At 43.1% G+C, this 26,290-nt stretch overlaps 1 long non-coding RNA gene across 1 annotated transcript in view; it reads left to right on the top strand.

Annotated features, from left to right (window-relative positions):
• The window catches only part of LOC308587436, a 150,596-nt gene extending 126,254 nt beyond the window's left edge, over nt 1-24,342 (top strand). Inside the window, exon 5 of the long non-coding RNA XR_014008379.1 lies at nt 24,311-24,342. This is a non-coding gene — a long non-coding RNA (uncharacterized lncRNA). The remainder of the gene's footprint in view (nt 1-24,310) is intronic.
• The last annotated feature ends 1,948 nt before the right edge of the window (nt 24,343-26,290 follow it).

Raw genomic sequence — 26,290 nt, 5'->3', positions numbered from 1 at the left:
CCGTTTTGAGACTCCTTCAGGTGGTGATAAAGCGGGATATCAAATCCAAACTCCTCCTCCTCCTCCTCCTCCTCCTCTTCTTCTTTAACCTGGGACATTTTCCATGAAAACACAACCCTTCCTTAACATTTACAGTGACCGGGGCAAGAAGTCTAGTTAACTAGGGGAGAGACCATAGCTTAGTGGTAGAGCACATTTTGTGTGCAAAAGGCCCCCAGTACAGTCCCTGGTATCTCCAGCTATAAGATGATGTTGGACATCTTCAGCTGGAGGACCTAGAAATCTGTTCCCTGTCACAGTAGGCAGTTTTCTGCTAGAAAGACAGAACTGTTAAAAACGGTTTATCTTGTTATTAGATTTTCAGAGTTTTCTGCACAGGAGCAAAAAGGGCAGAAAAAGATTTATGTAAGATAAGCAAATACATGCACCAAGTTTGCTTGACTGCATAATTTTTTAAAAGCAGGATTCTTGTGGGGGTGTTGGTGTAGGATTTGGATGCACTAATTTATTTTTAGCATGGACTCTACACAGCCCCCAAATATAATGAATGCATCAAGGCTGCTGCAGGCAAGAAAATCATAAGAGCTGAGATTAGCTTAATAGACACAAGGCAGATCATGGTGCTGCAAGATGTGCAGTCTTGATTCCATGGACTAGCTAAATACTTTGGAGGGAAAAGTAGACTCAGTTCCTTAATGGGATTTGGGAATATCTGTTCCTCCCTCCTTATCTGTGCCAGAGAATGAGACAGCTGCCATTGAACATTCTAGTGGAGCATTCAGTAAATAAATGAAGTAAAGTTCTAGGAATCAAAAACCAACCAACCAACCAAAAACCTGGTTGACATATCACAAACAGATTTATCTGTAAGGACACTTGTCCTGTTGTACTTGGTGCTATTTACTTATGAGTAAAACATGCTTGCGATTTAGCTGTAAAGTGTTCTGTGGAATGTCATTGCAAAATGAAGGAAGAGGTGGGACTTGATTCTGCAATGTCTTGCCCCCTCCCAAAGCCCCACATGGGCCCATGCAAGAAGGTAGCTAAATGACATTATACTTAGAACAGCCATCACTTGCAGATGAACCAATTGATGTTCCCATCATACCTCATACAGAAACTGTCAAGAGTTTGGCATATATTGATTCGCGTCAGGGAAAAAGGCAGGGTATAAATAAATATACATGATGATGTGCATAAATATATAATCTGGTACAAATGCTGGCCGAAGGGATAAAGAAACTTAAGGTTTATTTTTCATGGCAAACATAGCAATTTCGAGTACAAGCTGACATGTGGCCAACATGGCATCGAGAAGTTAATATGCATACTGACTTGAAGAAGACGCAGATAGGAAGTAAAGGAGGAAGAAAAAAACCAGTCTACATGAAGTTACTTATGAAGGAATTTGTGAGGAAAGAATAGGCTGTCTTTCTGCCTATCACCCTGACTGGTTTGTGTAACTTATTGTAAGTGTTGCTGCTTGACTCCCAACAGAAACAATATCTATACACAAGTCTTTTCTAAGACTTTACATCAAGAAAACTAGTTCAGTTTAGTGTATGGAGTGCTAAACTGGGAGACAATGTGCCTTCAGCGATCTCACAGGGTTGTCATCATCAGATAAAGTGAGACAACCATATACCAGAGGTGAGGATATTACAGCCCTTCAGATGCTGCTGGACTCCAATGCCCATCAGCTGCAGTCAGCATGGCTAACAGTCAGAGGTGATGGAAGTTGTAGTCCAACAACATCTGGATGTATACGGTTTCTGCAATATACACAATCTTGGATGGAAGGTTGAGATGCAAATATGATAGATCCATAACTAAACCAAACCTACTCAGAGATTTAACTAATGGAAAACAGGGGAACCTCAGGTACTCAACACAGTTAACCTGAGAGAATGACGATATCTAGCTATATAATTGTATGTAGCATAGTAAAAATGTCTTGCAGGAAATTTAAAATCAATACAGTATTGAATGCATTTAGCCAGACTACCTAATTATATCCCAGTGATTTAAAAGCAATGATCATACATTGTAAAAACACTGCTTCCATTGTATAACTCTAGACACACTTCCCCCAGTAGCTATGAATCTAGTGATGTTACAGAACTTGTCCAGACTCCCAAAGAGGTCAATGAGTCTTTCCATTGACTTCATAGCTTTAGACCGGTCCCCTAATGAACAGTGTATAATTCATGTACAGAGCATTACACAATATATTCCATCTTCCCTTGTCATATTACTGTAATGGATCATACCTTATTAATCCTGCCTGAATTCCACTTGATGATCCTAATGGATAGCCTTTTAAGTCATGTTGCCAATTTTACCTTTCTCCGCTGGGCAATGGTTCAGAACGATGCAAGCAACAACTGCGAGGGTTTTAGTCTATGCGGGGAGATTCCAAAATAGGGCAGACTTCAGGGTCTCATGCAGGTTCTATATCTCACAGGGCTACTGTGAGAATTAAATAGGAGTTGGCAGGCCTCAACGCCCTGTACCCCTCATATTACTGGCCAGAGAAGAGAACAATATACAAGTCCTTTCAAAAAATATCAGCGTATGCTAACCAATGAGAATATTTTAGAAAACTGTGTATAGTGAAATGCTCTTGGACCTGTATTATCATGCCTGAAGTCATAACTTTCCGTAGGGATGTAAGCAGCTCAATTTTTCACATGTATGAATTGTTGCGGATAATGGAACAACTCAAGGAAACAAGGGAGGGATTTTTAGCACAGTAATATAGAAGAGCAAGAAACTGGCAGATGATGTTGAAGTTGAAGCACCCAGACAAACCACAAAACAGGGGGGAAAGTGCCAACCAATCCACAGAAGAGTTCTCCCTGTAGTCCTCTACATTCCCTATTTGGGTTTGCTTCAGTCTAGTTTCCGGGAAGAAGACCAACCTTTAAAGCCCTATACAGACCTAGAACCCTCGTACCTACGGGACCGCCTCTCCTGGTATGTCCCACAGAGGAACTTATGGTCTTCAAACAAAAACATATTGAAGGTCCCAGGCCACAGAGAAGTTAGGCTGGCCTCAACTAGAGCCAGGGCTTTTTTGGCTGTGGCTCCGATCTGGTGGAACGCTCTGTCACAAGAGACTAGGGCCCTGCGGGACTTGACATCTTTCCGCAGGGCCTGCAAGACAGATCTGTTCCACCAGGCCTTTGGCCAGGGCACAGCCTGACTCCCTCCCTCAGCAATCTTCGCGGAGCTCTGGCCCAGTGGTTGCCATCAGTTTGATTTGAGTTAATTTTATAATGAATGATTTTGGTATGTTGTATGATTTTATTGTTGTTAGCCGCCCTGAGCCCAGTTTTGGCTGGGGAGGGCGGGATATAAATAAATTTTATTAATATTATTATTACAGTTTGCTGAAACTACATCTGTCTCAGATATACCACACTGAAGTGTTTTCAAGGCTGTGCCAATTCTCTTCAAGAATTTTGCAAATTTCACAGAATCATAGAATTGTGGAGTTGGAAGGGATCCTGAGGATCAACTTGTCCAACTCCCTGAAATGCAGGAATATGCAGTTGCCCCATGAGCGGATCAAACCTGCGACCTTGGCGTTATCAGCACCATGCTCTAGGCAACTGAGCTATCCAGTATTTGAAACCTTTGGAGATGGATCTGTTGCTTGGAATGAGTTGTGGCCAAAAATACCAAATAAATATAGCCATGATTGTGCGACATATGCAAGGAGAACCTTACTGAACTATTGGAACACACCCAGTGGTTTCCTGCTACTTTCCCACTGTTACAGCACTTTCACTTCCAGCTACAACATGCATAATTGAACGGCGCTTTAGCACTTTGTACAGGGTGAAGACATGGCCCTGTTCAACAATGAATGGAGATTGATTGTCTAGCTTGTGTTTGTGCCCATGGGGAAAAGTGATGGCCTATCCAATGGGGAAATTTATAAAAGACATGATTGACCATTGAGACCAAGACCCTCAGCGACTCCAGATCTTGTTTAAAGAATGATCCACATCATATCATGCTTTCCTTTATGTTACCAATAAGCAAGCATTAGCAGAAATGTCTGGCATTCACTACATACAAAGCAGATTCTGTGTAAAAGGTATGAAACTTATCCTTGAGGGTTTTTTAATTAGGTTTGTTGTTGTTTAGTCGTGTCCGACTCTTTGTGACCCCATGGACCAGAGCACGCCAGGCACTCCTGTCTTCCACTGCCTCCCGCAGTTTGGTCAAACTCATGCTGGTAGCTTCGAGAACACTGTCCAACCATCTCGTCCTCTGTCGTCCCCTTCTCCTTGTGCCCTCCATCTTTCCCAACATCAGGGTATTTTCCAGGGAGTCTTCTCTTCTCATGAGGTGGCCAAAGTATTGGAGCCTCAGCTTCAGGATCTGTCCTTCCAGTGAGCACTCAGGGCTGATTTCCTTAAGAATGGATAGGTTTGATCTTCTTGCAGTCCATGGGACTCTCAAGAGTCTCCTCCAGCACCATAATTCAAAAGCATCAATTCTTCGGTGATCAGCCTTCTTTATGGTCCAGCTCACACTTCCATACATCACTACTGGGAAAACCATAGCTTTAACTATATGCACCTTTGTTGGCAAGGTGATGTCTCTGCTTTTTAAAATGCTTTAATTAGATTTAGGGACCTCCAATATTGTTCAATGCACAAATTGAAGCTGTATGTCTTTCTTGTGGTTTACTCTGTTATGGTTAAATGGGCAAATAAGGCAATTTGCTAGGAGTTGGTCCTGAAAGGTGTAATCCCACATAATAGAGTAAATCACAAATAGGCACAGCCCAATAACGTTTCTCATTGCTTCTCATCAGCACCATGTTATGTTGTGTGCAGCTGAGTCATAGAAAGAGTAAACATGCCATAACCCTTCCATCCCACCCACCAAAATTATTTCTTCAGACACCCAAATTGGGTGCACTTGTTGCAGAAAGATGAGGCAGAAACCTTTGCAATCAATTCTTTAATAAGAAAGTGGAATTGGAGAAGTAAGGGGAATGAGGTCTGAATGTGGGAAAATGTTGCACAAACATTAGGTTTCCTTTTCGTTGCAGAGCAGGGCATGGGGTGATGATTACAAGAGTCAGTCAAAGGCTTCATAGAAAGATGGGTTTTAAAGAAGAAAGAGGCAAAACAGACCAGAGGCAAAACAGATAAATCTGTGGCATTCTGGTATGTCTTTATTAGTCTTGTTAACAAGAGAGACCAGTATTTGAAACTTCTGATTCAGACGGGGGAGTCATGATTTCATATTCATAGCAGGTTTGTATTACAAGGTTTGTTTTGCCACTCAGAACATCTGCAGGCAACATTGATCCTTGGTAAACTCTGATGAACACCTGAAAAAGAGAGTGTCAGAGAGAGAGAGAGAGAGAGAGATCTGCATTGGTACAGTAATGCATTATGCACATTGTCTAACCTTTTATTCTGTGATATATCTGCATCTGCTGCTTTGTATAGCATGTTATTTTTCTTTGTGTGTTTCTGTCATTATTAAATAAAATAAAATAAAAGGGGGAGGCAGGACCAGGTATAAAGAAAAGAGAAGAAGGAAGGGAAGGATGGGGGACAGGAATACAAGGGGGTGGGAATTGGCAGAGTTATTTATGACCATGGGCATAGCCAGGGGGCAGAGGAGGGCTACTCCTCCCTATCAAGTAAATAAATAAAAATACTTAATTAAAAGTAGAAATTGTAGAAAGATTTTGACAGATTTTTCTGAGCACTTGGGGTCCAAAGAAAGTAATTTAAAACAACAGTTGCCAAGACATTTCATTCCAGATCTGCTAGACAGAGCCAGACGGAGGATGGCGTTAGGTGGGTGTCCTGCCCCACTAACATAAACCCTGGCTGCACCCATGTTTATGACTAGAGGAATACGGTTAACACTCTCACACACACCCAATACTCTACTTGTTATTGCAATGTAATGCTAGAACAAAGACAGCACATAAAGTTTAAGTATCTAGTATTGGGATAGACCTACCCCACACCTTTACTCTAAAGATGTAATACTCACATACTATGTGTGCTCTCTCTTCTTCCTCACTGTTGTTAATGAGACTGCTGCGATTCCAGTGCTGAGTATGAAATCCGCCTTGAATCCCTTGGGTCTCCGTATTTCTGCTTCTTAATGGTAGGTGGAGAAAGAGGAGATGAGTGATTTTCACAAATGTTTTCACATTTGTAGTGTGAAAGAGATTTGTGGGAGGGAGAAGGAAGGGGAGATTGTGTGAGAGAGAAAAGCGTAGGTATGTTCTGAGCTTTAACAAGTTTCTTTTTAGGCTGCATGTCACTTTGAGATTTTTGAAATACTAAGCGGTATACAGTCGTACCTCGTTTTGTGGACGGGATCTGTTCTGGAGCTCTGGCCACTAGCCAAAAAGGATGCAGGGCAAAGCGCCACGTCTGTGCATGCGCACAGAGCGGTTTCGCTTCTGCACATGCACGAGCGGCAAACCCGGAAGCAACCCGTTCTGATACTTCCAGGTTTGCCGTGGACATTCGCCAGAATGGACGCTAGACAAGGCGGACATTCACGGAGGTATTACCATATACAGAATTTTTTTTCCCAGCAAGAACTCACCAGAACTCAGTTCCGGCACCTCTCAGGTGGGAGTCATTGCCATTATAAGAGAACAAGGGAGGCGTTCGTGGTGAGTTCCGTCACCTCCTTCTCTAGAAAAATGGCACTGAGCATATAAATGCTTTAAAATAAATAAAGTGATTAAGTAAACAAAAACCATTATTTTAAAATCTGGAGAGAGCGTGCATGAAATCCCAGTTCTTGCAAGAGACTTGCTTTTTGGCTATCTCTATAAATGGGATGAGACTCATGCACCCAGCTGTACATTCTCATTTACCGTATTTTTCGCCCCATAGGACGCACCGGCCCATAGGACGCACCAAGTTTTTTGGGGGAAAATAAAGAAAAAAATTATTTCCCCCCCCCAGGCGCTTGTGGGGCAGGCAGCGGGGAGAAGCGCTCTTCTCCCTGCAGCCCGTCTTCAGATCAGGTCCGGGGACAGCGGGAAGACGCGCTGCACCTCCCAGCTGTCCCCGGAGCTTGCGGGGCTGGTGGCGGGGTCTCCCCGCCATCAGCCTCCAAGCCACTTCGGGAAACAGCGGGATGGCGGCGTTCCGCCTCCCTCTGTCCCCCAACCTTGTGGGGCTGGCGCTGGGGCTCTCCTGAAGCCTGGAGAGCGAGAGGGGTCGGTGCGCACCGACCCCTCTCGCTCTCCAGGCTTCAGCGAAAGCCTGCAACCGCCCCATAGGACGCACACACATTTCCCCTTCATTTTTGGAGGGGAAAAGGTGCGTCCTATAGGGCAAAAAATACGGTATGTTGTATTGCATTCCTTCTTCCAAAGATTGTGTCTAAATGAGGATATTCTATTTTATCCTGAGCCTTATGGAGTAGAATCAGCCTTGGGTTGTCCGAGGCATCATAGCCAAGTCACATTTGATGCCTTCTCCATTATACCAGCTTTGCTATTTCAAATAAGCTTGAGGAAGTGGAGTGAGATTCTCTGAGAGAAGTAAGTCTCTAGCAGCAGGGAGTCTTTCCTTTGCAGTGAATTGCTTCCTTCGGTGTAGTTAGCCTGCTCCTCTAATCAACTCAGGTGTGGGAGGGTGCTCTATGCCTTCTCCCTCCCCCCCTCCCTCCCCCATTCTGCCATTCTCTTGCAAGACAGAAGAAAACTAAAGCAGCACGTAGATGATCAGGTATATCCCCTAATTAAGCCTTGCAGCCACAGTGCTTTTCTGGCAGTGCTCTCATATCCATGCCTCGCTCTACTTGTTGCTTGAAAGCCCACTCTGTCCTTGTCTGCGATACACTCCCTGTCTGTATTAATATATTTTCATCTTTCACCTTACACGAACTGAGGAGGACAATGTGCTCTGCTTTCTGTTTCATCCTTTCCTTTCTGAATCCTGTACACGGCTTCTTTTCTTGACAGAGGACTGAACTTTTCTAACTGTGAAACTATATCACACGCATTATTAAATTCCTTCTGGAATATTACAGAAGAGTAGCCATGTTAGGACCTGTTCTTGTGTTAGACTGGCAGAATAGTCCCTACTGACAGCAAAAACCTCTGAGTCTACCGTACGCTGGAGGCAGCAGGAGGGATGCCTATTTGCTTTCCAGGTCTGCTTGTGGGCGTGTAACCCAGGTTCCAGAGACCTGGTATAATCCAGATGTTGGTGGACTCCCATCAGCCTATTGACTGTGCCAAGGGTGCTAACTTGAATAAAATATTGGGGGAACCAGGTAAACCCTTCCCCACATAATCGATCACAATATGCAGTACACAAACACACCATTTGAATGGCACCATTTGAAGGTGCCCCCTCAAATATTTTATTGGGGGGGTGTGAAGGGACCTCAGCCCCTAGGAGTCCCACATGCTGCCACCTTTCTTCATAGCTGAGTTGTTCCACCCTCTTGATCATGTTGGTTGTCCTTTCCTGAACCTTTTCCAACTCTACAGTATCCTTTTCAATAGTGGATGAAAGGTCCATCTAGGCTAGCATTGTGTCCCCAGTCCTAACTAGTTACATTGACTTTGGGCAATCTGGCACCCACCAGAAATTTCTGTAACACAACATGCACCAGCCCCACCTAGCACATTCCACAGGAGCCAACTCCTAGGGGCTGAGGTCCCCAACTCCAATAAAATATTTGAGAGGGCTGAGCCCCCCCCCCAAGTTTATGAGTATTGCCATTCAATTGGTGTGCATGTGCCACATCTTGTGATTGATTATGCACGGTGGGGCTTCCCTGGGTCCCCTCAATATTTTATTCAAGTTGGCACCCCTGCCTAGAACACAGCTCTCTGGATGGTTTAAAACAGGCATAGGCAAACTCGGCCCTCCAGATGTTTGGGGACTACAACTCCCATCATCCCTAGCTAACTGGACCAGTGGTCAGGGATGATGGGAATTGTAGTCCCAAAACATCTGGAGGGCCGAGTTTGCCTATGCCTGGTTTAAAATCCCATTCAATTACAATAAAAACCACAATTTAAACAATGATACAGTCAGAAAAATGTCTTAACCCAGCATGGGCATTGTAGCTCAACCAACGTATTCCCAGCAGAGGAATAATAAATCTCTATGGGCATGCGACTTGTCAAGATAAAATGAAAATGCCTTGTCTTCTGAGCAGCTTAGGTAGTTGTACCAGAAATTTTGAAGACCCCTTTGACAAAGACAACACAATTGTTGATTAAAAAAACAACAACACAAAAAAACTGGATAGCCGTAAATGTGTTTTCCTGTTTTCTGGCCATAAAAGAATAAAACATGGTAATCCACAAGCAAACCAGAAGGATGGTCCTCAATGCAATAAAAGTTTTAAGAACCACTGTTCTAACCTAAATGTGAAGGCACTAAAACATAATGTGCACACAAGCTCTAAGTTTTTACAAGACATTCACAAATTACTTTTTTAACCACAGGGCATGGGGCCTTCTCTGACCCAGAAGGACCATTTTCTGAAGTACATCTTGAACAGGAGCTGATAAGATAATTACACATATTCATTTCCTCGCCTGCCTGAATGCGATAATTACCTGCAAGCAACGTTTTCCATTAATGTGTACTGTAATCATCATATCTCAAGAATTAGAAAAGAAGAAACCTCATCATTTTACCAAACCTCCATGAATTTGTTTAAAATAAATATTATTAACGTTCACCCAGTGTCAACAGTGTGATAGCATGATTCTTACTTACCAGGCTAGATCTCAGCACATAATTACTACAATGAGTAATTCTGGGTTCTAGCCTGCCTGTCACTCATCCCCTATCCTCTGACAGATTCCTGGCCCTGAGATTGATGTTATTTCTCAGTTATCTTTTGTTTCCTATTCTAATGAGGCCTCAAAGGTGATGTACAAACCAACATACGGTAAGTTCTAGGTCAGGGATAGTGAACCTGTAGTTTCTTTTCTTTAAAGAGCATCATGACCTCCTCCACCACCCAGTCCTACGCAACAAACTGCCCAAAATAAATGTGCGCATGACCAGGCTTTCCAAATCTTAAAATGAAGAGCAAGAGTAATGTCTGGGATCTGCTTGGGGTAGAATGAGGTGACAAAATGGACTGTACCACTTTGAGAGGAGGCCACATTTTCAAATACTTGACTATGATCACAACTCCTTGCAAATAGGAAATGTTCCCAGCCAAAAAGGGGAGTGGGATAGAGAACATCTCCCTTGTGTGCTAGATTTCTAGTTGCATGCAAGGACTTTTTAAATATGAGGGTACTTTAAAAAAAAAAACAAAAAACAGTATCTCTCCCCATGCCTGTGGTCAGAAATGGTGCAGCCCATTCTTCTGTTTCTGTCTCCTGTCTGTGTTGGCCCAACCTGAGATATTTGCTATCAGATGGGGGTGAGATTTTTGCAGCTACTTAAATCATTGGAAGCCTACCTGTCAGTATGATTAATTGGTTATCGGAATTGCATGGAAACGCTGAGACTAGCCAAAAGCTATAAGGATCCCTGCCTCCAATCTCAAAGCTCTAGCTTTCCTTTATAATTAGTTCAGCTTTCACAAAGGACCAGTTGTAAGAAGAGGAAGGAAGCTTCTCGCAGGGTTAGTCTACATCAGAAGCTGTACATTTCTCCGCCAGGGATATCAAATCATTCATCTTTTCTCCTATTGTTTGAGATTTGTGTCTGCGAGGTCAGTTCAAAATAGGATATCAGATTTTAATTAGCATCATGAGCAGCAGACAAAAGGCACTTTTCCTCATCAGGCCTGTGACTGTTACACTGATGTCATGTGAAAATTGCCCAGTGGCTTCTCATCAAGACATCAAAAGCAAAGCTTTCTCACAGAGCTCTTCACTACCGGATCATGAATCTTCATTTATTACATAAGAAACCCAGGTGAATGAATATTCTCATACCTGGTGTTGTGGGAAAGAGTTCTGCCCACATTAAATTGTCTATGTTGTTGTTGTTTATTGAACTTATACTCTGCCTATTCACTCCAAGGAGTTCAGCGTTAATTGCTTGTGTAGCTGCATACCTACCAATGTTGTGGTTTTATTTGTTTGTTTGTTTGTTTGATTGATTGATTTCTATACTGCCCTTTATCAAAAGATCTGAGTCGTGTACAGCACTAAAAACATATTTTACAGAACGTAGTAGTCAAAACATAAAACGAAGCATAGAAACAGACACTAAAACATATTTTTTAAATAAAAAGAGAATGTATGTACTGTGCAATGAAAATCAGTCCCCAAGCAGTTTGTATCATTTTAAAAAATAAACTAAAATTAAGAAAACACTTCTTTAGACAACTTATATACCATACAATAAAAAAGTTTCCAAATAAGTACTTTACAGAGTTACAAAAAGAAGTACACACACACACACACACAGAGAGAGAGAGAGAGAGAGAGAGAGAGAGAGAGAGAGAGAGAGAGAGAACAACATTTCAAAACAGCAAAGGTTTGTGCAAGCTTAAATTCCCAGATGGTTATCTATTTGTGCTGCTTGGCCTTCTAAGGGTTAAGTTACAGAGACAGCTTCCTAGAGAGGTAAGGTGTGTTTTTTTGTTGTTTTTTGAGGGGGGGAGGCAGCTTGGTTCTCCAGAGCAGAGGTGCCTCCCCATGTTAGCTTTATTAAACTGGAATAGACTGCTGGACTAGATGGGCATTTGGGCTGATCCAACAGGCTATTCTTACCCTCTTAACGGTGTTTACTTCCAATTAAATGTGTACAGAACTGTAGCCCAGTTCTGTTTCCTAGTCTTCTAAATCTCTACTTCATTCGATGGCAAAAGATGGACTCTGCTGTCAGCTAAGGCTGCGTTACCTGCCTCTGAAAAAGCCCAGAAAGGTTTTACAAATATGGAATGGGCAGTTTGGGAGTCCAGTTGTGCCATTAAAATGTACCTATGAAACTCTCAGGAAAAAGTCAATGGGGTGTATGTGTTGTGGCCAGAAGATGGATTTGATGCATTTAGGAAATGCAGCTAGGGTTAAAGACATTTCACCTTTTAATACTCAGAATAAAAAAGAGAGAATTGTGCCCAGCCTGCTGACTGAAATTTCCAGCAGCAACTATGAAAAAGTGGCTGTTTGCTAACTTTCTCTGAAGCAAAGACATACTACACTCGCAGAAATTTAAAAGGCGACCTTCTTACTGACTCATTACTTGGTCAGATGTGCAAGGACAATACAAGGTGACTGACTACTTAACACAAGATAATGCTGCATATTGAAAGAGACTTTACACTACACACCTGGCTCCCCTCTTTAAATTAATCCTGGAAGACGCCTTATATAATAATGGCCTGCATAACTTCAGATCTTGTAAGACAGCTAGGCAACTCCAGCTGGTCCACTCTGTAGCTCCCTGGTGATCAATTGGAATAGTACACCACAAATAAATTGTACCAGGAGGTTTAAAACAACTTCACTGGTTGTGAGCCCCAATTCAAGGAGCTGGGTTTAAGTAAGGCTGACCCAAACTTTTGAATTGCCAAACTCTCCTGCCAGCAGCCACCGTCTGCCTTCCCCCCACTATATCATTTTCGGAGGGGAAATGGCAGTGGCACACACACACAAAATGACTGCCAGTGAGAGACAGCCCTTTCATCTTCTTATCATGTTTCTCTATGTAAGCAAGTAAAAAATAAAGTAAAATTATTCTACCAAACTTTTGGAAGATGAATATTCATTTTATGCTGTTTCTAATATTTATTTATTATTGGGGGGGGCTGGGCTGCTTTAAGATTTTTGTGTGTGTGGTGGTTGGTGTTTCCAAATTGCTGCTTAAAACCATCTCAAGAAGTTTTTGTGGAATGCAGTGCGAACATATTGTAAATTTAGAAAAAGCTAAAACGGGTCTGGAAACAGCATAGAGAATAAATCTGGGCACACACAGGTGAGCAGTAACCAGCACTTACCCACTCAGCTCAGGATGGCTGTGTGTCCTGCTTTGTGGAGGACAGACCTCTCTCTGAAGTTGTCCTCTGTCTGAAGAGCTGTCCAGTCCAAAGAGAAAGAACTCTAAGAAGGGGCAGCAGGTATATATCTGAAACAACATGTGTTCCCACTATGTGTTAGAATTCCTGCTCCATGATTGCAGCAATTGGATTGTTATCTTTCACATGACTGTATGTGTTTTGACTCCACAGAGTGGGAAGTGATGGAAACAGGATGTTTGTGTTCCGTGAAGTGGGACTATTGTCCTTTGTTCTTTTTCTCTTTGCTGTCTGATGCTAGAGAGAGAGGGAGCCATGTTGCGGTGCTCCGTGTGTGTTTATATGTAAATAAAGTAGATTAGCCAAAATGCTGAGTTGCTGAGGTCTGTTACACAACTGCGCAAACTCTGTGGATCCCTAAGTGTGCCGGTGTCGGTTGGCACCGGTCGCTGTGATGTTTGGCCAGAAGAAAGCGTTTGAAGCTCCCAAACAATCAACCAGGAGGGAGAGAACATGCCAGTTGGGCATGTGTCTCTGCCAGGGTCCTACTCGAGTGTAGGCTGAACTCCTAACAACGTACACTACTAAGAAGAATGGAAACTTTTGTGTGGAGCCTTATACCTAATATGGGACATGGGTGGTGCTGTGGTCTAAACCACTGAGCATCTTGGGCTTGCTGATTGGAAGGTCAGCGGTTCAAATCCATGCGGCAGGGTGAGTTTCCATTGCTCTGTCCCAGCTCCTGCCAGCCTAGCAGTTAAAAAGTATACCAGTGCAAGTAGATAAATAGGTACCGCTCCAATGGGAAGGTAAACAGCGTTTTCGTGCACTCTGGCTTCCGTCACGGTGTCCCGTTGTGCCAGACGTGGTTTAGCCATGCTGACCACATGACCTGGAAAGCTGTCTGTGGACAAATGCTGGCTGCCTCGGCCTGAAAGCGAGATGAGCGTCGCAACGCCATAGTCGTCTTTGACTGGACTTAACTGTCCAGGGGTCCTTTACCTTACCTAAGAACTTGTCACACCAGGGAAAGATTGGTTTCTTACACAGAATCGAAAGAGATATTGAGCATATGGGTGCTGCTTTAGACAGCAGGTTTGCAAATATGCGGACTGCAAATAATCATTCAGTAAAAAGCCATCACTGCACAAGGGGCCTTGAAGTTGGCCATCAGCAGTTAAGCACATCCACACCATACATTTAAAGCAATCTTATACAGTGGTACCTCGCAAGACGAATGCCTCGCAAGACGGAAAACTCGCAAAACGAAAGGGTTTTTGTTTTTTCGAGTTGCTTCGCAAGACGATTTTCCCTATGGGCTTGCTTCGCAAGACGGAAACGTCTTGCAAGTTTGTTTCCTTTTACTTAACACCATTAATACAGTTGCGACTTGACTTCGAGGAGCAACTCATAGCACGCGGTGTGGTAGCCTTTTTTGAGGTTTTTGAAGACTTTGGTGATTTTTGAAGCTTTTCCAAAACTTTTCCGACACCGTGCTTTGCAAGATGAAAAAAAAAACGCAAGACGAAAAAACTCGCGGAACAAATTAATTTCGTCTTGCGAGGCACCACTGTACCACTTTAATGGTCATGGCTTCTGCCAAAGGATTCTAGGAACTGTAGTTTGTTAAGGATATTGCAAGTTGTTGTGAGCTCCTCACAGGGCTACAGCTCTTAGCACACTTAGTCCCCAAGATTCCTTGGGAGGTGCCATGACTGCTAAAATCGTATACAAGTTCTTTAAAACTATGGTGTGGATGTGATATAAGTCGCCTGTTGACAGATTCCCAAGTAGGGTAAGATGTATTGTTTTTCACTGTTTATAGTAATTACCGGTACAGTGGTACCTCATAGGTGTAGTACTTAATTCGTTCCGGAGGTCTGTACTTAACCTGAAACTGTTCTTAACCTGAAGCACCACTTTAGCTAATGGGGCCTCCTGCTGCTGCCGCGCCGCCGGAGCATGATTTCTGTTCTCATCCTGAAGCAAAGTTCTTAACCTGAAGCACTATTTCTGGGTTAGCGGAGTCTGTAACCTGAAGCGTATGTAACCTGAAGCGTATGTAGCCCGAGGTACCACTATATTTCTCAATGTGTGTCTATGAATTTCAATTGCTCCATGCAAATATTGTGCAAATCCACTATTGTTTTTTGTCCTGTTTTATCCTCTTTTTAGGGCATCAGTGACCACCTTAATTCGGGAATTCGGGTACTGTCCATGTGCATTGTCCCATTTCCTTCTACACTTTCCCAACGTTTGGTGGCTGTTTCCTTAGTGACTGGAATTTCCTTTGGAATGAATATAGGTCATGGCTCCTTTCCTTTAACCAATGCTGTGGATCAAGCCATAAAGGAAAGCATTTGGAACATCTTAGATTTAACAATAAGGGGAGAAGGGCTTGTACATCTTTGAGCAGTTGGAAGGCATGTAATCAAACAGACTTTACAGCACCAGAGGGCCACTTCCTCTGTCCTTTTTCGATGAATTATGCATCTTGCGCCTGAGAGTACTATGAAGGGGAAGCTCACTGCATTACATGACTCTTTTAAAAGATGGGGAAAGGGGGGGGGAGAGAATTGTGCCACACACAATTTGATATTACTTCAAAGTAACCACTTGTGAAATATGGAGAGGAATTATGGCATGGATAATAGTCCTTCAGTAGGAGTTCAGTAAATGTGTTGTAAAAGTCTCAGATGGTTGGACAGTGTTCTCGAAGCTACAAACATGAGTCTGACCAAACTGCAGGAGGCAGTGGAAGACAGGAGTGCCTGGCATGCTCTGGTCCATGGGGTCACGAAGAGTCGGACACGACTAAACAACAACAAAAGTCTCAGACTTGAAATCTGAGAGGCAGTGTTATGTAGTGGTTAGAGCGTTGTGGGCAGGGTAGGAGTCACAAATTGAAATATAATGCTCATAGACTCAGTGAAACACTCCACTCCGACATCACTTAGAGCAAACTGCTTGCTTCCTTTGAAAAGCTAGTTCTAACTTTCACATACCCTCCAACGTTTCTCCAATAGAAATAAGTACGCCCTGTTCCATAATAATAAAAATAATAATTTTATTATTTATATGCCACCCATTAAACATTTAAAAACATCCCTGTACAGGGCTGCCTTCAGATGTCTTCTAAAGGTTGTATAGTTGCGTATTTCCTTGGCTCAGGAGTCACATAACGCCATACCCTTCAACATTTCTCCAATGAAAATAGGGACTTCCTATGGAAAAGTGGGATATACCGGGGTCAAATCAGAAACAGGACAGGCTTCTGTAAATCCAGGACTGTCCCTAGAAAATAGAGACACTTGGAGGCAGGCTGGATTTGATTAAAATCAAATCGATTTAAGTCACAATCTAAATCATTAGTAGATAGGTAGCCGTGTTGGTCTGCCATAGTCAAAATAAAAAAATTCCTTCCAGTAGCACCTTAAAGACCAACTAAGTTAGTTCTTGGTATGAGCTTTCGTGTGCATGCACACTTCTTCAGAAGAAGTGTGCATGCACACGAAAGCTCATACCAAGAACTAACTTAGTTGGTCTTTAAGGTGCTACTGGAAGGAATCTAAATCATTAGTTGGTAAGACTTGATTTAAACACTAGTCAGTAAAGCTTGATTTAAATCTTCTTCTTTTTTACAGAAAGACTCATTCTTGCTGGTATAATCTTAATATTTACAACCAGATGAAGGTTTTATTTTTGGAATAATAAATTTTTAGAGTAGTTTTTACAGTTAGATCAAAAATTACTGATTTGGTTATACTATTAGAAATACATTGACAGATGATTATGGAATTATTGTGAGGTTTAATAAGTTAACTGTTTATATTTGCACAACTTTACTGCTGTACTTATTGGAAGGAGAAAAATAATCATTTCCTTAATAACAAGTTAAACAATTTATTTAACTAAAGCAATAACATTATAGCACATGTATCCATGTTTGTTAACTGATGTGGTTAAACGATTTTTTTAAAAAACAACAACCTTAGACTGAGTTTTAGCACACATGAAAAACTTAAAACAAATCCTTATTTCCTGATGAATAGCCTTCGGACTATGATGTAACTTAAATAGAAAACTATCTTTAGAAAGATTTTCCCCACAAAAGGATTTTATTTTAAAAATCCAATTTAAATTTTTAAAAAATCAGATTTAAATAAATAAAAAATCCGATATTTTTTATTTTTTTTATTTAAATCATTGATTTTTATCCACCTTGCTTGGAGGGTCTGCTTTCAGGGAGCTGGTTTTTATTCAGGATGAGGCAGGAACAGAATTACTTCTGTTCTTTTACAGGACTCTGTTGGGTAGCCACAACCAGTGATCCCTCCTTCTTTTGGAAGGATAGTGAAGGTCATGAGGGGAATAATATTTTTCATACTTTCCACCAGCAAGCAGTGTGGCTGTTTCCAGAACTCTGTGTAATGCTTCAGTGCAATTTTAATGTGGGAAATTCTTGAGCCTGCAGTGAAGCATGTGTGAAAAAGTGCTGTAAGATGTAATGAAGTTATCACACTCTGGCAGCAGCTTAGACATGAGAAGCAAAAAAAAAAAAGTCAATTCCACATCCTAGTCAATGAGCAAAAGAAGAAGAAGATAAAAGCACCAGGAGCCAGGAGGGGAAAGAATTGTACTGAGACAGTCTATATACGTGAGCTTCCTTATATAGGGCAGGCTTTTCTTGTTCACAAGGTGGTTAATGAATTGCAGAACGAGACCAGGATGCAAAATGAGCCATTCTGGAAAAGAGAAATATGCAAAAAAAGTGTTTATTAGTATTATTATTAATGTATACATTGCCTTTTCCATGTGTGTCCAAGTGATTAGCAAATAGCATTAAAGCAGCTAAAAATTCTCTGATTTTAATAATAATAATAATAATAATAATAATAACAACAACAACAACAACAACAACAACAACAACAACAACAACAATTTATTATTTATACCGTGCCCATCTGGCTGGGTTGCCCCAGCCACTCTGGGCGGCTCCCAACAGATAAAAAACAGAATCAAACATCAAACATTAAAAACTTCCCTAAACAGGGCTGCCTTCAGATGTCTTCTAAAAGTCAGGTAGTTGTTGTTCTCTTTGATATCTGGCGGGAGGGCGTTCCACAGGGAGGGCGCCACTACCGAGAAGGCCCTCTGCCTGGTTCCCTGTAACTTGGCTTCTCGCAGTGAGGGAACCACCAGAAGGCCCTCGGCGCTGGACCTCAGTGTCCAGGCAGAACGATGGTGGTGCAGATGTTCCTTCAGGTATACAGGACTGAGGCCGTTTAGGGCTTTAAAGGTCAGTACCAACACTTTGAATTGTGCTTTGAAATGTATTGGGAGCCAATGTAGGTCTTTCAGGACAAAAATAACTGAAGATGGGTTTAGAAACCAAATCAAATGAACATCTAAGGCAAAGACCTTTTCATCTAGCTGGGTGCTTCAGTTTTGGCAGGCATGAAGAAGTCAGGGTCCTCCACATGTTGTTGGCCACCAGCTGCCTTCAGCCCCAGCCACCATGGCCTATGATCAAGGATGATGGGATGTGTAGTTCAGCATCTGGAGGTCAAAGGTTTCCCCATTCTAAATTTGGGGTGAACAGCACTAGGGATGGAAGGAACTGCTAATTTCAGTTCTCTCAGGTTCCTATTTTTCCACTCAGATAGTTGTTCATTCCCTTAACATCTGATGGGAGGGCGTTCCACATAAATAACACATTATACTTGTGGAATTGTCCTGACCTATCCAGTTTTGAAAGGAGCAAGTACCCTATCCTCTTTTGCATCTGATCACCTTGGTTTTAATTTCAACAAGGGATGCAAATTCCTGAATGGAACAGCCTGATCTTCACCTTTCAGATTGAGCTGATTTTCAGAGCCTACCAAAAGTTTCCACACTTCTCTAAATCTTGAGGTGCCGTTCTCAGAGGTTTAAACCTATCAAAGTATGCATGCAAATATGTGTTTTGGGGGGAGAAATTCAGGTTTAAGCCCACCTCCCACAAGGAAATGCACATATTTTAAATATGTGTTTGGAGAGGTTTTGTTTTTTGAAGTTCTCAGATGTTACGGCTAAAATCTGGGTGCAGGGCTACTCTGCCACCCAGCTCGTCAGACTAGGTCCGCGGGTCCATGCGGAAGAAAATGAGCTCAGCCGGAAGCAGGAGCAAACTGCAGAAGATCCAAGTTTATTGCACAACAGGTTCAAGGCGAGATTGAACAGCGAGAAAGGGGTGACATGAACTTTTGAAATTTCCCTCCATATCCCAGAATACAGTGCAAAATACATCCCAGTTACATCATGAATACATTAAGAGGTTGGGTTACACAGATTAACATATGGAGGAGGGAGGGGGGAATATGCAGAGAGCTGGATGGAGGAGGGAGGGGGGAATATGCAGAGAGCTGGAGATATGCGCAGATAAGCACATCCTGAGAAGACAATGGTCCATGTTTGCATAGTCTGTCACCTGGCATCGCCCGGAGGAAGGGCTTGGCAGATGGAAATAAATGGATATATTGTAGCGAAGAAGAAGGTGAAGAAGACATGCCCCCCCTTCCGTATCATCAGATGAATGCAGAAGCATGATGGAATAGGACTATGGCTAAAAACTGGTTTAGATGGCACAGATAGGAAACAGGTCAATTCCTCCATCCCTAATCTTAACCCTGAAATAAACATGTTAAAATTCACCAAGCTCTGAATGAGACTTTCCATCATTACCATTGAAAAATAAGAAATCCTCATTTGGGAACTTTGTTCCATTGGCTTTAAATTTCCTTCTCTTATAAATTGCCACTTCAACAGCAAGCAAAAGCAAGATAGTTAATTGCCTCCAGACCCCCTGCCAGACTCCATCAACAAGCTACTGTTAAGGGGGGGGGAGCAAAAAACAGGCAATCTACTTCTTTGATCTCAGATAGGAGTAAAACACTCATACTGTAGCATTTACCAGATATGCACCCCAACCAGCTCTGCCTTGTACTTCCTTCTTCCCACATAGCTAACAAAAGGATAGTACTTTAGTCACATATATCTGTGAAAAAGCGAGGGTAATTACAAAACTGCAAACAATCAAGCTGAGAGGTACATTTTAACATAGATTGGGGCTGCCAACATTGCACCCATGGGTGCAAGGGTGCTCTTGAGGTCTTTCCTGAATGTCCACAAAGCCACACACACACACACACACACACACACTGCCTGTTGGTCATGAGATGGATCCCTTCTGCATCTTTGAAAAACACATTGAGCTGATCACATTCCAGTGCTACCTTGGGTTACAGACGCTTCAGGTTACAGACGCTTCAGGTTACAGACTCCGCCAACCCAGAAATAGTACCACGGGTTAAGAACTTTACTTCAGGATGAGGACAGAAATGGCGCGGCAGCAGCGGGAGGCCCCATTAGCTAAAGTGGTACCTCAGGTTAAGAACAGTTTCAGGTTAAGAATGGACCTCCAGAACAAATTAAGTTCTTAACCCGAGGTACCACTGTACTTTGGGGGGAAGTAATGAACAGAAGGGGTGTTACCCAAAAATCCAAATGTGTTTACGGGCCTAAAAAAGCTGATGACCTCCAAACATAGATGATTCACAGACCACTGGACCCTATTTTGTTTGTTAGTTTTTTTGTCTGAGCTGTTGGGCTACTAGAGAAAACCTAGGAAACTTATATGTAGCATATTTATCCCTATCAACCAGTTGGCAAAAGATTTTCTCCTTACTATTCAAAAAGGAAACTGTCGGAAAGAATCTCTTTCAAGAACCTTTCCCCAGGGGAATTATACAGTGAGCAATATAATACAAAAGGGCAGGTTTGTGGCCTTCATGACTAGGTGAGAGATTATCTTTAGGAATTGGGGAGGGGAGAGTTTCTCCACAGTCTAGTCAGCAGCAACCTTTTGTTCTTTGGAAGTTCTGAAATCACAAGGCAGAAATGGACATTACAGGAACACAGGAAGCTGGCTTTTACTCAATCCATCTAGCGCAATATTGCCTACACAGAGTGGCAGCAGAAAGGTTTCGGACAGGACCTTTTCTTAACCCAACCCAGAGACACCAAGACTTGAATCTGGCACCTACTGCATGCATAGCAAAAGCTCTTGCAACCCGAGAAAAACAGCAGCCATGGCTTCATCTTTCTTGCTCCATCCACTCCTTATAGGGTCTACCTATAACACATACAAGGGACGCGGGTGGTGCTGTGGGTTAAACCACAGAGCCTAGGACTTGCCGATCAGAAGGTCAGCAGTTCGAATCCCCGCGACGGGGTGAGCTGCCGTTGCTCGGTCCCTGCTCCTGCCAACCTAGCAGTTCGAAAGCACATCAAAGTGCAAGTAGATAAATAGGTACCACTCTGGCGGGAAGGTAAACAGCGTTTCCGTGTGCTGCTCTGGTTCACCAGAAGTGGCTTAGTCATGCTGGCCACATGACCCGGAAGCTGTACGCTGGCTCCTTCGGCCAATAAAGCAAGATGAGTGCCGCAACCCCAGAGTCAGCCACGACTGGACCTAATGGTCAGGGGTCCCTTTACCTTTATAACACATATGAGATGATGTCACTGCACTGGCCATGTTGTTGCTTTGCATAACTGGCTAGCAGGAGAAGGAAGACTATAGCATTTTAATGTCACATCACATGGAGAAAGGGGGGGAAATATGGTGGTGCGGCTATGTTTCATGTCTTTCTTTTTTTTTAGTTTACATTTTTATTACACCATTCTTCCTAAAAGTTCTGGGCAGTGTTCCCCATTTAATCTTCACAATACTAGTGAGATAGGCCAGCTGAGAGATGATACTGTCCCAAGATCATCCCCTAAGATTTACGAGTGAGTTGGGAATCATATCCAAGTTTAACCAACTGAAGTTCAACACTCTATCCAAGATGCCACACTGTCTAGCTCTATCCTAAGTTTGCTCACAGGGGAGCCAGTTACTGACCTTGTTTAAATCAAAGCTGCCAACGTTGCCTCCGGCTTGAGTACTGGGTGTAATTTTTGCATTGCAAAAAAGTTGACAGAATTAGAAAAGTTGTCTAGGGCTATATAGCTGAGAAGTCATGAGATTTTCCAGCTTCTTCCCATTTCTACACAAGTTTATCTAGAAGTATACCCACCGCCCAGTGATCTTCGGTTGAAAGGTAGTACAATTTAATCAACAACAACAACAATATCAAGGTGCTCAGGTAGGTGGCAGAAAAGGGGACAACACTCTTGTATCTTTAATAGTTGTGACCTACTGAGATCCCCTCTTCTGTCCAACTATTGAAGGTACAGGAGCCCTGCCCAGTTTTGAATCTGGCCATGTTGTGGGAAAGATGCCCCCACCTCATTGCCTCAGCCCACTGAGAGCCTATCCTGCTGTAAGGTAGCTTTGCATCAGATAAACGTCAACAGAGGAGAAAGGGCTGGTTGGTACATGGAACTGGGTAGACCTTGCTTTTTAAGAGTTGAGGCCAACTTCAGGTGGCCTTGGACACCCACGATATTTTCATTATGGATGCTTGGCCTCTGCACGCCACCTCTGCCTCTGCCCGCTGCCTTACCACAACACATGACAATGTGACGTCATGACGTCATGTAGTGTGAACGTGCCACCAGGCACCCACAGTCTGGGGTGGAGGTTGCAGTCTAGAACAGAGCCACCTGTGCCCTTGGTGTATGAGTGTGGGGTGAGCGGGTGAGCACAAAAGGTGATGGCTCTGTTAAGCTCTTCTTCTCTCCAGTCTCAGACTCAGTTTTATTGTAGCTGCAACAGAAAAAGTCAGTGCTAATACCCTACCATTGTGATGAGTTTGCCAACCAACCTGTAAGGAAGGCATAGCCCATCCTTCTCTTGTTCCTTCATCTGTACAAATCAGTAGGTTGACATTTTCACAGCATGGGGAAAAGCATGATCAGTTGATAATGGGACGTGGGTGGCGCTGTGGTCTAAACCACTGAGCCTCTTGGGCTTGCCAATCAGAAGGTGGTTCGAATACCCACAATGGAATGAGCTCCTGTTGCTCTGTCCCAGCTTCTGCCAGCCTAGCAATTCAAAAGCACACCAGTGCAAGTAGATAAATAGGTACCACTGTGATGGGAAGGTAAACAACGTTTCCATGCACTCTGGTTTCCATCACAGTGTCCCGTTGTGCCAGAAGCAATTTAGTCATGTTGGCCATGTGACCTGGAAAAGCTGTTTGTGGACAAACACCGGCTCCCTTGGCCTGAAAGTGAGAAGAGTACCGCAACCCCATAGTCACCTTTGACTGGACTTAACCATCCAGGGGTCCTTTATCTTTACCTTTATCTTAATGTTTGCAGCTCAAGTGACTGTTAAAGGCACAGGTGCAGGGACCGCTGGCCAGGAAAAAGGAAGGTTGGCAATCCTGCACAGAGATGGTGCTTACTGGCTGCTGTCCAGTCATTCATAGCTGTAAATAGTTTTGCTAAGTTTCTTTCCCTACACAGTCAGGCAGAGATGAGCAGAATGTGAGCTTCCGCCCCTTCAATTACAGATCGTAAAAACCAACTCTTCTGTTCAATTGTCTTTCACTTCCCACATAGTGCTTGAAAACAGTTTTCTTAAATTAAACATTGCTTCCTCCTCCACACAGTTGTCTGCTTCCTGCTCACATTATTCTCTCTCTTTTCTGCTTTATGGATTCAAATTGGCTACTTTGTCTACCTCATTATCATCGTTCCCTGCACCCCTCTGCACAGTCAACCAGGGCAAGTTTCCATCAGAAGCATGAGGCTCCTTGGATTTGCCATTTGAAATATCCTCTCTCCATCTGACATTATGCTCTTTTTTATGCGACTAATATTTTTCGAAAGGTCACCGCACAGGAATGAATACGGGGGACATTTAGTGTTACAGTGAAAGATATTTGGGAGTCCAGTTGAAAGATTCAAACTCAAGTCTCTCTCCTCTGAGAAGGCCACATGCAGAAAGAAAGAAGGAATCCTTAGCCTAGGAAGGAGTCAGATCCTCTGACTGGAGATGCTGTTGAAATTCTATGTAGTTCTTCAAGATTCAGGAACATATACTGAGTCAAACTACAAATCTAGTCCAGCCCCCTCCAATACAGGAATCTTTTGTTCATAGTGGGGCTTGAACTCATTACCCTGAGATTAAGAGTCTCCTGCTCTACTAATTTTAAACTACAGAAAAGTTATTACTGAAGCAATACTGTGGCAGCTTTCAAAAGTTTAAAGCATTACTGTGGCAGCTTTGACACAACTGATCTGGTTAGATCTGAATTGCTTTATGCAAAAATTAGGTAACCTATCCAGAGTTTATCTTTTTCTTCTGTTTATCCCAATGGTCTTATATTTAACAACATTTTTCTCTCTCTTTTAGATTTGCTGAGGGGAAGAGGAGGAAAAACCACACCACCGTTGCAATATATCATCACGACATTAAGATATGAAGATGCCACGCAATAGCATCCCTGTCGAATCAGTTTATTTTTCCTCCAGAATGATAAAGTTGCTAAAAACAGCATTGGCTTGAAAACATTCTTGGGTCAATCTAATCAGCTGAAGTGGTTTTTGGAAGAAGCCAAGATAGAGCTGATCCTATTGGAAGTTAACACTTTGACTTCCGTGATCTTGTAACAACGTGTCTCTTTCCCATATGCCCACTCATATTTATATGGATTCAGGGCAAGTATGGCTTCCAATCAAAGTGATGTCCAAACAAATATTTCCTCGCAAGTGGGAACAAAATGTTTCTTACCAGTGCTTGTGATTTCTCCCTGCAGCATCAGGCAGCCAAAGACAGAGCGCCAGGCTACAGAGATCATTATTAAAACACAGGAATGGAAAATTTGGCAGTGGTTGTGACCCACAAAGTAATGCTACCTGGGACTACCACATTTTTTAATCAAGATGATGATGATTTAAAATTGTATGACACCCTATACGCGCTGGTCTCAGGGTGGTTCACATAAAAAAAAAATATAAAAACACAAAATGCATAATAAAAATAAGGACAAGAAAAACCAACTAAAACCCACTCCTCAACACATTTTAAAAGGGCATTAGGTGCAGTGGCGTAGCGTGGGTTGTCAGCACCCGGGGCAAGGCAAGTAATTTGCGCCCCCTAACCCATGGATTTGCGCCCCCTAACCCGTGGATTTGCGCCCCCTAACCCTAACCCCCAGATGTTGCGCCTGGTGCGGCCGGGCCCCCCCTTCACCCCCCACGCTACGCCACTGATTAGGTGTCAATCAGCCAAAGGCCAGGTTAAAGGGGAATGTTTCTGCCTGGTACCTAAAGGTGTATAATGAAGGCACCTGCTGAACTTCCCTGGGGATAGTATTCCACAAATGGGGAGCCACTACAGAAAAGCCCCATTCTCATTTTGCCACCCTCTGGACCTCTCATGAAAAAGCCACACGAAGGAGGGCCTCAGAAGATGATCTCAGGGTCCGGGTAGGTTCATATGGAGAGAGGCAGTCCTTGTGGCATTGCAGTCCTGAAACTAAAATGAAAGAACCACACAGTAATTGTGGTGAGCTTCAAGTCTTACTAATGAGCTCTTGACCTATGAGCTACATTCCCATTTGAGAAGACTTATCCCACATGTTGATTTTATATGTAATGCCTTAGTTGCAACTGATGACCCAAACCTCTTTTTTATATATTGGGAGTTGTAGCCAAATAAATTAAAGGGACCTACTGAAATGAATGGACCTAAGTTAGTTGTAGGGACACGGGTGGTGCTGTGGTCTAAACCACAGAGCCTAGGGCTTGCGGATCAGAAGGTTGCAGTTCGAATCCCCGCAACGGGGTGAGCTCCCGCTGTTCTGTCCCAGCTCCTGCCCACCTAGCAGTTCAAAAGCACGTCAAGCACAAGTAGATAAATAGGTACTGCTCCGGCGGGAAGGTAAACAGCGTTTCCGTGTGCTGTTCTGGTTCGCCAGAAGCAGCTTAGTCATGCTGGCCACATGACCTGGAAGCTGTCTGCGGACAAACGCCAGCTCCCTCAGCCTATAGAGTGAAATGAGTGTGCAACCCCAGTGTCGTCCGCGACTGGACCTAACGGTCATGGGTACCTTTACCTTTGCATTTAACTTAGTCATGTTGATTAATCTGAGAGAGTGTATTCTGGCTAAGACTAACATTGGATGCATACAACCCTACTTTTATACCCCACCTTTTTTCCTAGGAGCTCAAGGTGACAAGCATGGTTCTACCCCTCTCCATTTTATACTCACAACAACCCTGTGAGGTAGGTTAAGCTGAGAGAGAGAGAGCATGCTGGCCCAAAGTCACCCATCAAGCTTCAAAGCTGAGTGGGAATTTCAACCCTGGTTTCCCAGGACCTGGTCCAATA

Source organism: Podarcis bocagei (assembly GCF_964188305.1).
Source record: "Podarcis bocagei genome assembly, chromosome: 5".
Lineage (NCBI taxonomy): Eukaryota > Metazoa > Chordata > Lepidosauria > Squamata > Lacertidae > Podarcis > Podarcis bocagei.
The sequence above is the reverse complement of the archived record's forward strand: the minus strand, read 5'-3'. Positions and strand labels throughout refer to the sequence as shown.